The sequence below is a fragment of the Pleurodeles waltl genome, chromosome 7 (assembly GCF_031143425.1).
Source record: "Pleurodeles waltl isolate 20211129_DDA chromosome 7, aPleWal1.hap1.20221129, whole genome shotgun sequence".
NCBI lineage: Eukaryota > Metazoa > Chordata > Amphibia > Caudata > Salamandridae > Pleurodeles > Pleurodeles waltl.
Genome location: NC_090446.1, coordinates 762,901,087 through 762,917,401, shown reverse-complemented (window position 1 = coordinate 762,917,401; position 16,315 = coordinate 762,901,087). Strand labels below are relative to the sequence as shown.

Below are 16,315 nucleotides of genomic sequence, written 5' to 3'. Positions count from 1 at the left end.
CCGGGGCCGAAATAGGCCACACATGCTCCCTCCCCTTTATTTAAAGAGTGGCGCAGGGGCTGGGCTCCCGGGGGCCAATAATGGCTTATGGGATTGGGTCCCCAGGGTCTATAGAGGCTCTGGGTGGGGGGCAATGTGGCCCCTCTCCCCTTCATTTAAATAAGTGGCCCTGGGGCGTGGGGTTCCTGGGCCCGATAAAGGCTTAGGGAGGGAGAGTTGCATGGCCCCTCTCCCCTTTAATTAAAAAGCAAACATTCTCATGGTGGGGTCCCCAGGGCCAGGCCCTACGGCCAATTACCCTCTACACACTGCTGAATGTGGTGTGCAGCGTGAGGTTGGCTGCAGGGCCGTGCAAGGTGGGGAATTGCGTTTAAATATGGTGTTAACTTTTACTTTAGTTAAAATAACACCCTACACATTCACTGAAAAAAACAAAGGTGAAAGTAACATTATAGTTAGGTGACTGTCAGTGATAATAACAGTAAAATTTTGAACAAATAAAATGCAGAAATTCACCAGTATAAGCAGCTTGCGCTCCCGCCATGCACTGATTATGACCTCACATATTACATCACTCGCGACGTTTTTTATAACCGCATTTATGACAACATTGATGACATTTCGGATGACATCACTGATGACCCCATCCAATGAGTGTTAGTTTGATTTATAGTTTACTAAGTGGTGCGTAACTACCATTGCACTCCTTTATCTAATTTTGTTCAGCTGTGTCCAGCTAATGGGTGTAAGTCTTTACATAACACACGTGCTCCCAGTACATCACAGCTGTATGTAGGTATTGCAGACGTTATACATTTTCACAGGTGACAGCTGGCAAATTGAGATGAGCATATTCTACACAAGATTTTAGGCTCTATAGGAAAAGTTTGAAACACCGCAAAGATTTTTCATTAACCATGCTAAGCGCTAGAATAGTCTCAGCATGACAATTTCTACCTAACATAGACAACTCTGTGCACCAGGAATTAGGCTATGTACATGTGCTTGTTTTGCATTCTGAAGATGGTGTATGTGTAAAATTTTCACCACAGTAAGAAGGCTGCAAGTAATATATTCTTTAGCACTTTCAGAAGTTGCTTATTTTAAGCGGATAGTGTCTTTCTTGCCAAGTATTGCATAGAGTGTACACTGCTCTGAGTAGAATCTTTTAATACTCTATAGTGTGTTTTTATGAGAGGTTTACGGTCTGTAAGCAGTGGGTGCAGAGTAAACTCTCTCCATAGACTGAATACTGTTTACAATACCAATTTTTCTACTCACATCAAATTCATTTTTCAAAGTAGGTTCGGTGACTGTCAGGAGTTCGATACAGATGAAAGCTGTCCATAGTAGGGCAGTTATTTTGGAACAGATTTTCAGTATGTTTAGGAACTTGGCTTTCTCTGAACAGTTGTATACATAAAGGACACCATATCCAATGGAGGTTTCCCAAATAACCATGATTGTTAATGTGAACTACACTACCTATGAAGTGTATGGTATAGTCAATGTGGCAAATAACCTATGCGTGCTACACCTAAGGGAGTTGTTTCTGTGATGGCATTAATGATGCCTCATATTCTTCTGAGCAATTTTGTACTTCGTTTCAGAGCTCTAATGCTATGCCTGTTTATAGAGCAATGTGTACAAAAGAAGCTTGAATTATGTCATCAGTGATATCAAAGATGTCATTTGAGATGTCATCAGTAATATCAATGTGGTAGAATGTCACAACTGATGTAATATGTGATGTCTTAGGCAGTGCATGGCGGGGGCGCAATTTATAGTGAGCGCTGCTAGCTGTAACTGGTGGATTTAAGTGTTTTTTTGTGTGTTTTTTTTAGTTTAATACAGTAATGTTATCACTGATCTATTCACCTAACTATACTACTTTAACCTACTTTGCTTTTTTCAGTGAATACCATATTATTATTGTGTGTGTGTGTGTGTATATATATATATATATATATATATATCTATATATACATGTATCATAACAAAACCCTTTTAGGGAACGAGTGACACATAAGTTATGCAAAAAACAAGAGAACTCTGGGTAGTTACCAAGTTTAGGTGGAGGGTAGCTCTAGTAAAGAGCACCCTGCAACAGCAATGACACAGATAACTTTTGCTCACCTCAAATGTCTGTTTTTCTAGCCAAGTTTTAAGCATAGGATTAGCATAGTACCATCCACACCAAGCTAGAAAGGGACAGAGTCTTCTGCCATTAGCACAGCAAAATTATTAAGCATAGGATTGGCACAGTGCCAACCTCGTTGAGCTAAAAAATGACAAAAGCTTTTCACCGTTCCAGGCACAGTATTACAGCTTTGGATTGGCAAAATACCATCCAAGCCAACCTGGAATTAGCAAAAGCAACCAATGACATGTGTTTCACTATCATTATAGCTCTTCACTCATTAAAGTTTCTTCAACTAAGTATCTTAGTCTAGAAAGAGTGCCTTTTGTACTAGGACACCACCAAGTATTTTTTTTTTTTTTAATGCTGGTGAATAGAGCTGCAGGGAACAACGTTAAAATACAAAACACATAGTAAGTCTCTCGGGTCAATAAATCCATAACCCCAGAAGTGCTTACCGTATTTGTTTTTAAAGCAGTCTGAGATGGAGCTGTATGCTCTTCAGCTGGACTGCAGGGATCACTTGTGGTTGGTTCTATGGCTGCAATTTGTGGCCTGAAAAATGTTAAGACTCTGATATGTTTGCAATTTTCACAAACTATTTTCAATGAAGTATTTAAAAAAAAAGCAGTAGTTATTACACATAACAATGTGTGAATTTATAAAACATATATTTGATTTATAGTTATTGGTGACATTTTGACAAAGCGAGTAGGTCTGCCGGTTTTTATAGTTTGCTGTTATGACCCTTTGACAAACCTTCTAGGTCTGCTTTGCTCAAAATGATAACCTTTATATTGATACATGACATAGCCAGCCATGTGTGGTGGTAGAGGGTTAGGCAAAGGTCCTCGCCGTGCGCAGCGGGGGTTTGGAGCCCCATGCTGCGCACTGTGATGGACATCTTACTTTATGTTAAAAAAGCATATAAATACACTGAAAAAACAAAGGTTAAAGTGGCATTATAGTTAGGAATTTTAGTAATATCCTACTTTACTTTAAAAAAACCCTTAGAAATTCAGTGAAAAAAACAAAGGTTAAAGGGATTGTATAGTTAGATGAAAATGTCAGTTAAATGATACTGTTTTAAACTAACAAAGTCACTGAACCTCACCAGTTATTGTTATCTCAAGTCGCAATAACTCATGCCCTAAAGTAACTATAACTCGCTCCCTCGGAATGCACTGCTGATTACCTCACATATGACACCTCTTATGTTCTGTCGCTTCATTGATAACATGAATGCAAAATGTGAAACAGCATTTTTGATGACAGCACAGTGCCTGACAAGTTATAGCCACTTTAAGGCACAAGTAACTTATAAACTCTTTGTTCAAGCAACATGCATTTATTCTTGCCCTTGTCAACACCAGGACAGTGCGCGCTCTACGGGCATCTAGAATGCAAAAACCCAACACTCGCAAGATAAAGTAATTTATGCATTGTGATGATATGTTATTGTTTAACCTTTTGCATTGCAGAATTCCATCCAAAAGATTCATTTTTTAAAGTGCTTATAAATACTGTACATTTACAATGTGTTGCTGCAGACATTCAGAGTGTGTTAGGGTGTGGTCCCTTTCCAGGGCCTTCTGGAGACTTTCCCTGCAACATGCCTGGGCGTGGTTCTAGGCTGGGCCAAGACTCTATAAAAGAGAGTCAGCCCAACTTCCAGTGCTCACTATTCAGAGGTCCCGGTGCAGAGCAGCAGCTTCTTCCTGAGCTCCTGTCCCGGCGGCCTATTTGGATTTTCCAGTCTTCTGCACTCATCTCTCATTGGTGATCACTGTTTCCAGGCGGTAAGACGGTGTTTGGACATTTCCCAACACCGTAATTGAGAATCTTCATATTCTTGATTTTAATTCTTAAATGAATAACAGATTACTTGTGCTTCCATTTTTTGACATTTTTATGGTGGTTTGCAAATAGGGAGGACGCGCAATTTATTCCATAAAGATTTGACTTCGTTATTAGTAGTAGTACAAAATCTTTATTCGACTTTCAACAAGTCATAAAAGACATAACCGTCATAAAAGATCTCCAATTATGATGCATACATACAATTCAATGATAAGAAAAAGTCGAGGAGATAAGATAAAATAGTAAGAATAATAAAAAGAAGATGTAAAAGCACACATCTAAAATATCAGTCTAATATATCAATGAATAAAATAAAAACCCTATCACAATGAGTTACAATTCGGTCACCTCTTCCATAGATTTCCTTATCTTTAATACAGAACATAAGAAATTTGCTAGGATTCCGCACATCTCCAAAGAAGATAGTGACTGGAGACAGACATAGGCTGTACGACACTGGGGGAGATTAATTGACCTTAGGAGCGGAACAACTAGACGCTTCCTCTGGTAGGCGTAGAATTTACAAAATAAAACCACATGAATTGTAGATTGAAGTGTTTTTGCATCACAGGGACATGGTTTTAACACAGTGGTCCAATCGTTCATACTTGGAAATGAAACTAGACGGTGGAATGTGTCTAGTCTAAATCTTGTGAGAACGTAACGGTGGCGAGGAAGTGCCATGTTTGCCAAGTACGGCTGCATACCCTCAGCCGTCAAAATTAATTGATTATAAATGACTGAGGTTTTTTTTTATTCCACCTCCCATCGTATGTCTTCTAGATAGTTTAGTGCCAAGATACTCGGGTCCTTCCTGGATAACTTCTGCAAAGAGACTGGGTTTGTATAGTAGTCTTGCTTGCCCATTTTTTCGAAGAAGGTCATGATGTATTTTAACCATGGTACCCTTGATGTATATGATGATTTCGTACAGTCGGTCAGGATAGCCTTATTAAAACTAGTGTGTTCCGAAGACCAGACTTTATGCCAAAGTAATAGTGGCTGGATCTTTATCAGGTCTGTAATGTAGGGAACCCCGAGTTCCGAATGTGTGACATACGATGAGGTGCCTTTTGGTACCCTCAACAGATGCCGTAGGAAGTCATTTTCCACTGTCTGCACTAGATCACAGTTTGTGTGTCCCCAGATTCCAGCCCCGTACGTAACGGCCGGAATACACTTGGCTTTATAGATCTTTATCATGTTAGGTGGTGTAATCCCCCCAAGCCTTTTAGAGAAGAGTCGAAGTGCCATTGTTGTTTTGGTCAGGTGTACTCTCTTCATCTTCCTGCAGTTGGCCCAGGAACCCAGCTTATCAAATGTTATGCCCAGGTATGAAAAGGTTTGCGTGATTTCGACCTTGCTATCTTGAATGGTGGTGTTATAAATCTTGCCGCGCTTCCTTCCGCAGTTCATGATGAAGATTTTAGAGCGGTTGACAGTGAGTCCCAGCTGTGTCATGTATGTAATACAGGTTGTTAGAAGTTTCTGGAGAGCTATTGAGGTTCTGGCCATTAATACTGCGTCGTCTGCGTAAAGTAATGCTGGGACAGGTTGCTTATCTATTTGTGGTACATCTTTACACCTAGTGGCCAATTCTTTGTCTAGGTTGTTTATATACATTGAGAACAAAAACGGTGCGAGAACGCAGCCTTGGCGCACTCCTCTGTGTAGACCAAAGGGGCGAGTACATTCCCCTTTTAGGCCGTACCTCACTCTTGCTCCGCACCCTGTGTACATTTCACGGATAAATTGGATTAGGGCTGGTTCCACCCCCATGCTTTTTAAGATGTCCCACAATGTATCATGGATTTCACAGTCGAAAGCTGATAAGTCAATAAAGGCCAGGTACAGATTGCCTGTTCTAATCTTAGTATATTTTGCGATGATGAGACATAAATTTAGACTTTGTTCCACTGTTCCGATTCCTTTCCGGAATCCATACTGGACCGGAGATAGAACGTTCTTTTCCTCTGCCCATGTTTGCAGCCTGTTCAGGATTATTCTCCCTGCTAGTTTAGCTGTAGTGTCCATGAGGGAAATTGGCCTGTAACAGGCTGGATTAAGGCGGTCACCCTTTTTATGTATTGGAATTATGTTGGAGACTCCAAGATGGTGGGGGTCCGCATGTGCAGATGGCCCTCAACGTCTGCGTCAGTACGGGACCCCACAGCTCAATATTGGCCTTGAATATATCGATTGGAACGCCATCAGGACCTGGCGCTTTCCCTGGTTTGCTTTCAATTATGGCTTCCCCTACTTCCTGAAGGCTAAATTGGGGGGTTATATCTAGGCGCGGACCTTCCTGGTGGTCGTGGTCATGTGTGTGGTCTGATAAATCACTCGTCAGTGAATATATGTTAGAGAAATGTGCTACCCACTCTTCTTCGGAGATGGCGATTTCCATCCTAGGAGTGTCTCTGTCCCCTAACACGGGGGAATTTATTGTCTGCCAGAAAAGTATATTATCTTTCTTACGGCTTGCTATATGGAGGGTTTGCCACAGGTTTGTTTTTATAGTCGATTTCCTTTCCTTTATTGCTGTCTTGTATTCCTGTCTGCGTTTGCGTATGTCACTCACGCATCTTTTTGGGGCATTTAGGGCCTTTTTCAATCTCTTGTGTGCTTGAATGCAGTTATGGTCAAACCATCCGTACGTCCTTTTCTTCCCTATCTTGCTGCTTCTAATAGTGAGGGCTTTTTTTATGGTTTGGGTGATCATCGTAAACGCACTTAGACATTGTCCTGGGTGTGGGTTCTCTCTTAAGCAGTCTGCGAAAGCATATTTACATTGGCATATAACCTGTTTTAATAAAGACTTGGGATCTGTCTGAGACCACTTCATAATGTATCCATTGCGCGGCACCAGTTCAATGTCATCTACCAGTGTGATGCTGTCTTCCCTAGCTGCTAGAGGGAGGGATAGTAGGAGATTTATGCTCTGGGGGTAGTGATCACTAATAGCGATGTTGTGCAAGGTATAGTTTGTAAGATGGTGTGCGAAGTGAGTGGACATTAGGACATAATCGATCACTGTGTTTGCGCCCCTTCCATTATACGTTGGTTTGAATTGTGGTTCGTCCAAGAATAGTTCATTTACAAAGGATAGGTTATAGGTTTGAGCTAGCAAATTCATTTCATCTCCTTGGATGTTGTGGGAGAAGTGGAGGCTTGCACCTATACCTTCCGAGTCCCATCCACATATCTTATCTGAATTTTCTTTACACGGGTGGATGTTAAAATCACCACCCCATATCAGTAGGATCTCACGGTTATTTTTTCCACCTATTTTTTTTAGGTCATTTCCCATTTTCACGAGAGTATTGGAAAGTTCTCCTGGAGGAGAGTTATTATAAAAATTAATAATGACCAGGTGGGTATTGTGATCTAAGTCGCTCTCTATCATTTGGTAGTATGGACTCATAAATTGCATCACTAGATTCTGTAGGGGCAGCTTATTAGAGATATATGTACACAGTCCCCCTTAAGGTCTACCATATCTTGACTGCTCGGCAGGGGCGTGGAATGTTTTGTAGCCATTTAGATGGACAGGGGTTAGAAGCCACGTCTCTTGTAGGCAAACACATAGATAGTCTTCTAAAAAATTAACCCATATCTCGTTGCCTAACTTGTTTACTAGACCTGCAATGTTCCAGAATAATAAGACTATTTCAGGTTTCTGGTTAGGATTCTGTTGAAGCTTGCAGGACCGGTTCTTTGGGGAAAGAGGGGGAATGTTGCCCATAGTAGTATTTGGTATATTACTAGATTCATCATTGCCCTGGCTTAGATGGGGTAATATCTCATTCCTTATAGAAACCGTTTTATATGGTGTGTCTTCCTTTTGTAGTTCCGTCCCTGATCTATATTTTATCTGTACTTCTCTATCATGGAGAGCTAGCTGTTTCATATCCAGTGGCATTCGAATCGGCGAAACGCGCGATTCACTTCTTGTGTGTAATTCATGCTGTTCATTGTGTGCTACCATTTTCTGGCATTTACATGGTGGCATTCGAATCGGCAAAACGCGCGATTCTTTCCTTGAGTTTTTTTTCATGTTATTCATTGTGCGCTACCATTTCTTGGCTTTTGTATGGTGGCATTTGAATTGGCAAGACGTGCAATTCTTTCCTCGTGTATAAATAATGTAAGTTACTGTGCGCTACCATTCTAAGACATTTTCTTGGTAGCATTTCAAGTTGACAAGTCGCGTGATTTATTCCTTGAATCTACGTTGTGTGATTTCATGGTGCACAAACCTTTATGGTGTTTAATACTCATATAAAAATCTGCAGTGTGCGCGATTTACTTCCCAATGTTTTTTCTGAGATGAACACAACACAATACCAGAGTTCTAGATGTAATTCTGTGTGTTCCTGATATGTATTCCTAAAAGGAGATTCATATGGTTGTTTAGAAATTGCTCAGAGTGTTTCCTGATTCTCATGCTAAAGAAAGTACTTGAATCTGAAAGTCCTATTTAACTTTTCCTGTTTCCTCCTCAGGTATTCGGTCATCTAAAGCCTAGTCAGTTTTAGGATTATTCTAGGGTTGTTCATGTTTTTCGGAAAAGACGAAGCTTAGAGTTGTAGCATGGTACTGATTTCATGAGATGTAATTTTGATGTTGTGTTTTAACCTTTTGCTTCCTACAGGTCTCCTTCCCAGCTGTTCCCGTCCTAATCCCCTTTTCCCCACTTGGACTCTCTTAGAGTCTGTGATAAATCTAATCAGAGTATTGGAGCTGTCTTGTGGTGGAAGTGTTGGGAACGTGCACGGACCCCGAGGATCTTGTGACTGTGACAGAATAGTGAGCCCACAAATTATTATCCTCCTGGTTTGTGTATGTTCTCAGCATGGCCACACTGGACAAGCTAGTCAAGGCTATCACCCAGCTCCAGTCAGAAGTGGTATCATCAAAGGATTTGACAAATAGTCTAGCTGAGAGGGTGAGTCAGTTACAGAATAAGGTTGAGAAGAAAGAACAAAGTCCCACAGGTGTGTCTTGGCCAGGTACTTCTTCTCAGACTTCTGGAGGTAGTCCGACTAACATTTCCCTCAATGTTCCTTCAACCATTCCTTTAGCTCCCCCAGAACGCTTCTCAGGTGATCCCTTGAAAGCGCAATCTTTTCTGGTTCAAGTGGAACTTCACTTCACCTGCAGACCACATACTTTCCCCGATGCCCAGTCTAAAGTAGCTTTCTTGTTGTCATATCTGTCTGGAGATGCAGCTAGCTGGGCTATTCCTCTTGTGCGTAAAATTAGTCCCCTGTTGTACAACTGGAAAAATTTTGTTCGTGAATTTGAGAGAGTTTTCGATCGTAGAACTGTAACACAGTCAGCAGATCGTGAATTATTAGACTTACGCCAAGGGAGTCAGGACTTAGTGTCATATTTAGCCAACTTTAATCGGCTGGTCGCTGAGACATCCTGGCCTGAAGAAAAACAAGCGGCCTTGTTTTACAGGGGACTCCAAGAGGAGCTAAAAGACATGTTAGCGCGAATCGACCCACAACCTGCAAACTGTCAAGATTTAATAAACCTTGTCTTGAGGCTTGATCATCGTTTAAATGAACGAAAAGGAACGCGTAAAAAGACTGAAAAACATTCTTGGCATGCTCATGATAACAAAGACTCAAGAACTCCGAGAGAAAGAACGCCGGAACCAATGGAAATTGGAACCATCAGGAGACCTTTGACCAAAGACGAAAAAATGGGCAATGTCTCTATTGTGGGCGGAAAGGTCATTTCGCCAAAGATTGTCCAATCAAAACAAAGAGCAAGCGAGGCCCAGTTCAGAAAGTTGCAACCAATGCATCAGTCGAGTCGGAAAATCCAAAGCACCCAAGTTGCAGAGAAGGGTTGCTCTTGGGTGTCACCGTGGATCCTTCACAATCCAAACATCTAAAATTGGGAATAAGAGTTCAGGTCCAGAAAAAGACCTATTTCAAGAAGGCTCTAGTCGACTCTGGGGCTACCGGAAACTTTGTTGACGCCCAATTGGTTCGTGCATGGGGATCTCATGTATTGAAAAGAAGACTCCAGAAACCATCCAGGCAGTTGATGAAAAACTCTTGACTGGAGGTCCGATAACTCTTCAGACTGTCCCCTTGACAATAATTTGTGAAGGTAAAAATCAAAGAAAGAAACATAAAGAGGAACTCATCCTTGACGTGATCCATGCTCCCCAGTATGGGATCATCCTTGGCTTGCCATGGTTAACTCATCGCAATCCAGAGATTAATTGGGCTGAGCGAAAGATCGTGTTCTCATCAGTGCTATGTAAAGAACATTGTCTCCAAAGGACTCAAGAATCGGAAGTTCGCCATTCTTACATAGTTGCAGAGAAAGAAGTTCAGTTGCCCAAACAGTATTCGTCTTATGAAGATGTATTTGATGAGAAGGAAGCAGAGAACTTACCTCCTCATAGATCTTATGACTGTCAAATTGATCTAGTCCCAGGGGGAATACTTCCCAACTGTCGTGTGTATGCCCTGTCAGAACATGAAAATCAACATTTACGAAAATACTTGGATAAATTCTTAGAGAATGGTTTCATCCGCCCCTCTAAGTCTCCCACAGCTTCTCCTTTGTTTTTTGTTCCAAAAGCGAACGGAGAGCTTCAAACTTGTATCGACTATAGGGGCTTGAATAAAATCAACATCAAGAACAAATATCCTTTGCCTCTAATTCCGGTCTTACTGGAACAAGTAAAGAAAGCAAAAATCTACACGAAGCTTGATCTTCGAGGTGTTTACCATTTGGTCAGAATGAGAGAGGGTGACGAATGGAAAACGGCATTCAAAACAAGATATGGCCTTTTTTAATACACCGTCATGCCTTTTGGTCTGTGCAATGCTCCAGCAGCATTTCAATTTTTCTTAAATGACGTTCTTAGAGAGTACCTTGATATCTTTGCCATAGTTTACATTGATGACATTTTGATCTACTCAGACAATGAGAATGAACATGTTCAACATGTCAAGAAAATTTTGGCAGCCCTTCGTAAACACCATTTATATTGCAAGCTAACCAAGTGTGAGTTTCATGTTACCACAGTTGAGTTTTTAGGGGTTATCCTTACCCCTCAAGGTATGGTGATGGCAGAAAGGAAAGGAAAAGCCGTATCTGAATGGCCCATCCCAAAGTCTGTTCGTGATGTACAATGTTTCCTGGGCTTTGCAAATTTTTACCGGAGGTTCATCAATCATTTCTCCCAGACAGTGGCTCCAGTTACTAAGTTATTAAGAAAGAAAGAAAAATTTGTATGGTCCCCAGAAGCAGACCAAGCCTTTTCAACTTTGAAAGAAGCTTTCTCCACTGCCCCAGTCTTGACTCATCCAGATGCTGATCGACCTTTCATAGTGGAAGCTGATGCTTCAGATGTGGCGATAGGAGCAGTCTTGTCACAACGAAACAAAGACACTGGTCAGCTTCATCCTGTAGCTTACATGTCTCGGAAGTTGAACGAAGCCGAACAGAACTATGTCATTGCTGAAAAAGAGCTTCTGGCGATTTGTGACGCCTTTAAAGAATGGAGACATCATTTGTTGGGAGCTAAATATACTGTCACAGTATATACTGATCACCGCAATCTTCAATTCATGAGTTCTGCCAGACTTTTGACTCCTCGGCAATTACGCTGGATGCTGTTTTTTGCCGAGTTAGATTTTGTGGTAACCTTCCGGCCTGGTAAAGATAATCGCAAAGCTGACGCCTTGTCCCGCCAAGAGTCTACCACATTGCCTGCAGTTCAAACCTCCAGAGCTATCATTGCTCCTGACAAGGTCCTATGTATCATAAAAACAGAAGATTTCTTTGAAGACATCCGCAATTCATTCACTGTTGAAAAATGGCAGGCGTGGGCCCAAGCAGATCCGAAAAGATCAATCAAGCAAGGATTACCCTTTTACGATGCTCGTTGGTTTGTGCCCACTACCAAACTTCGCAAGATAGTGTTTCATTGGTTGCATGTTATACCTACAGCAGGTCACCCTGGTACTCCTAAAACTCTTGAATTAATCCAACGCTATTTTTGGTGGCCTACCTTAACAAAGGATGTAAAAACAAAGGTAAACAACTGCGAAGTCTGTGCTCGCACTAAAACAAGTCATTCAAAACCGAAAGGGTTGTTACACCCACTCCCAACCCCAAGTCGTCCATGGGAACACATCTCTTTAGACTTTATTACAGATCTGCCAGTGGTACAACAGCATTCAGTAATTCTGGTGGTAGTAGATAGTCTCACGAAATGTGGACATTTCATTGCCTGTAAGAAATTACCCACATCTAGTGAACTGGCAACTATCTTACTGAATAGAGTGGTTTGTTATCATGGACTGCCAAAAGTGATCCTCTCCGATCGGGGATCGCAATTTGCCTCCAACTTCTGGAAGACATGGTGTAAAACACTCCAAGTGACATATACCCTATCTACTAGCCACCATCCTCAAACAGATGGTCAAACGGAGAGACTAAGGGGGTGATTCTGACTGCGGCGGACAGCAGTCGCCGCCCGCCACGCGGTTCCCGTCGAAAGACCGCTCCGCGGTCAAAAGACTTCGACGGTCATTCTGGCTTTCCCACTGGGCTGGCGGGCGACCGCCGAAAGTCCGCCCGCCAGCCCAGCGGGAAACACCCTTCCCACGAGGACGCCGGCTCAGAATTGAGCCGGCGGTGTGGGAAGGTGCGACGGGTGCAGTTGCACCTGTCGCGAATTTCAGTGTCTGCTAGGCAGACACTGAAATTCCTTTTGGGGCCCTCTTACGGGGGCCCCGCGGCACCCCCTACTGCCATCCTGTTCCCGGCGGGAGAACCGCCAGGAACTGGATGGCGGTAGGGGGTGTCAGAATCCCCATGGCGGCGGAGCGCGCTCCGCCGCCATGGAGGATTCTCAAGGGCAGTGGAAAGTCGGCGGGACACCGCTGACTTTCCTTTTCTGGCCGCGGCTGAACCGCCGCGGTCAGAATGCCCAGCGATGCACCGCCAGCCTGTTGGCGGTGCTACCGCCGACCTCCGCCATGGCGGTAATTACCGCCAGGGTCAGAATGACCCCCTAAATCAGACTTTGAAGCAATACCTACTTGCTTACGCTGAAAAAGCACTTAATTCATGGACATCAATGCTCTGGTTAGCTGAGTTAGCCTACAACAACTCCTTCCACACTTTTACTGGCGTTACACCCTTCTTTGGTTTATTGGCTATCATCCTGACACCTTGCCCATCACAATTCCTCAAGAAAGCTCTCACTCCAGCTGTGTCAGAAATCATTCAACATTTGCATCAAACTCAGAAATCGATTCAACAACATTTAGAAAAAGCCAAACAAGAATACAAAAAGCATTATGACAAGAAACATTGTGAGGTACCGCAGTATCAACCTGGTGGCTTTCCACAAAACATATAGACTTCAAGACGAAGCACATGTTCAACCCCAAATTTATAGGTCCTTACACTGTTCTTCAGCAAATCAATCCTGTGACCTATAAACTACAATTGCCAAAATGATTACGGATTCATCCAGTGTTCCATACTTCCCTCTTAAAAAAGGCAGTCCAAAAGGGCCGCCCTCATCCAGCTCCTGTTCTAGTACAGGGGGAAGAAGAATATGAAGTCAAGAAAGTGTTGGACTCTAAACTGAGAGGGCGTAACCTATGGTACTTAATCTCATGGAAAGGTTATGGCCCTGAAAGTAATTCATGGGTTTCCGCATCTGATGTTCATGCTCCAGTACTTGTGAGATGCTTTCATCGTCTCAATCCAGATAAACCAGGCCCTAGAGCGCGCCTGGGAGAGGGGAGTACTGTCAACACCAGGACAGTGCGTGCTCTACGGGCATCTAGAATGCAAAAACCCAACACTCACAAGATAAAGTAATTTATGCATTGTGATGATATGTTATTGTTTAACCTTTTGCATTGCAGAATTCCATCCAAAAGATTCATTTTTAAGGTGCTTATAAATACTGTACATTTACAATGTGTTGCTGCAGACATTCAGAGTGTGTTAGGGTGTGGTCCCTTTCCAGGGCCTTCTGGCGACTTTCCCTGCAACATGTCTGGGCGTGGTTCTAGGCTGGGCCAAGACTCTATAAAAGAGAGTCAGCCCAACTTCCAGTGCTCACTATTCAGAGGTCCCGGTGCAGAGCAGCAGCTTCTTCCTGAGCTCCTGTCCCGGCGGCCTATTTGGATTTTCCAGTCTTCTGCACTCATCTCTCACTGGTGATCACTGTTTCCAGGCGGTAAGACGGTGTTTGAACATTTCCCAACACCGTAATTGAGAATCTTCATATTCTTGATTTTAATTCTTAAATGAATAACAGATTACTTGTGCGCTGTCATTTTTTGACATTTGTATGGTGGTTTGCAAATGGGGAGGACGCGCAATTTATTCCATAAAGATTTGACTTCGTTATTACATTATTGTTCATTGCGCGCTGATATTTCTTGACATTTACATGATGTTTTACGAGTTGGCAAGACGTGCAACTCGTTTCATGAGCATTTAACTTTGTTGTTCATTGCGCGCTACCTTTTCTTGACATTTACATGGTGGCATTCGAATCGGCGAAACGCGCAATTCACTTCTCGTGTGTAATTCATGCTGTTCATTGTGTGCTACCATTTTCTGGCATTTACATGGTGGCATTCGAATCAGCAACACGTGTGATTCTTTCCTTGAGTGTTTTTTCATGTTATTCATTGTGCGCTACCATTTCTTGGGTTTTGTATGGTGGCATTTGAATCCGCAAGATGCGCAATTCTTTCCTTGTGTATAAATAATGTAAGTTACTGTGCGCTACCATTCTAAGACATTTTCTTGGTAGCATTTCAAGTTGACACGTAGCGTGATTTATTCCTTGAATCTACGTTGTGTGATTTCATGGTGCACAAACCTTTATGGTGTTTAAAACTCATATAAAAATCTGCAGTGTGCGCGATTTACTTCCCAATGTTTTTTCTGAGATGAACACAACACAATACCAGAGTTCTAGATGTAATTCTGTGTGTTCCTGATATGTATTCCTAAAAGGAGATTCATATGGTTGTTTAGAAATTGCTCAGAGTGTTTCCTGATTCTCATGCTAAAGAAAGTACTTGAATCTGAAAGTCCTATTTAACTTTTCCTGTTTCCTCCTCAGGTATTCGGTCATCTAAAGCCTAGTCCGTTTTAGGATTATTCTAGGGTTGTTCATGTTTTTCGGAAAAGACGAAGCTTAGAGTTGTAGCATGGTACTGATTTCATGAGATGTAATTTTGATGTTGTGTTTTAACCTTTTGCTTCCTACAGGTCTCCTTGCCAGCTGTTCCCGTCCTAATCCCCTTTTCCCCACTTGGACTCTCTTAGACTCTGTGATAAATCTAATCAGAGTATTGGAGCTGTCTTGTGGTGTAAGTGTCGGGAACGTGCACGGACCCCGAGGATCTGGTGACTCTGACAGCCCTGTAGCCAGACATTTAGACGTGGGGTGGGCGTAGCATGAAAGTTGTTTGACACTAGTCCCAAGTTCACCAGTACTTTAAGATACCAATTGGCCCTGATACCTTCAAGTATATTGAGCAGGGCTATTGTAGGGTGAGGGTTGCATTGTTCATCCAAGCATCGTAGTAGGAGGATGTAAATACCCCAGACCGAACAGTTTGGATGGATAAACAGTCCCAAATGTAGTGTAGGGTCATGACAGTTTTTCTTTTTTAGAAGAATGAGTTCTTATGTAAAAGGATTGCAACTGTGGTGCTTCGGATGACTGGTTTGTGGGGATCACTTCCCTCATGTGGGTCTCGCAGGAGACTATAAGGAGGTGGAATAGAGTCCGAAGAAGTGGATCCAGAATGGCAGGCCTCCTTACACCAGTGTCCCTCAACAGCAAGCAATTTGTGTTCTTTACTGAATGATGCCTCTTCATGGGTTGCTGCTGTCCATCTTGTGCACCTGATAAGTTAACGTCTTGTGCTTCTGTGGTGTGAGGGCTGGGGTTAGGGCTCTCCTCTACCCACTTCCAGAGTTTCAAAGAAGGTTGTGACCTGATGGAAGCACCATAAGTATGGAAGCATACAGGAGCATATACTGTAGGTCCATGGCTTCTGGTTTGTGCTTGACAGTTTCTAAGGATTTCCTAGTGTTTAGACTGCTGTAATGTAGTCTGTGAAGATCATTATGCAGTGTCTTGGACTATCTTAAGTATTTCATGTTTGTCCTTGTAGATGAGCAGTTTGGCAACCATGGGCCTCAGATCTTCCCTTGAGTGGGGTAGATAGGAGAGGGTGCTGTGTTCTTTTCTATGAAAGTTAGGTAGGAGGAGAGGTTGTGTTCTAT

At 42.5% G+C, this 16,315-nt stretch overlaps 1 protein-coding gene across 1 annotated transcript in view; it reads left to right on the top strand.

Moving 5' to 3' along the window:
- PCBD2 (pterin-4 alpha-carbinolamine dehydratase 2) overlaps positions 1-16,315 on the top strand; it is a 483,264-nt gene that overhangs the window by 382,165 nt on the left and 84,784 nt on the right. The gene's annotated exons all lie outside the window — the stretch shown is intronic.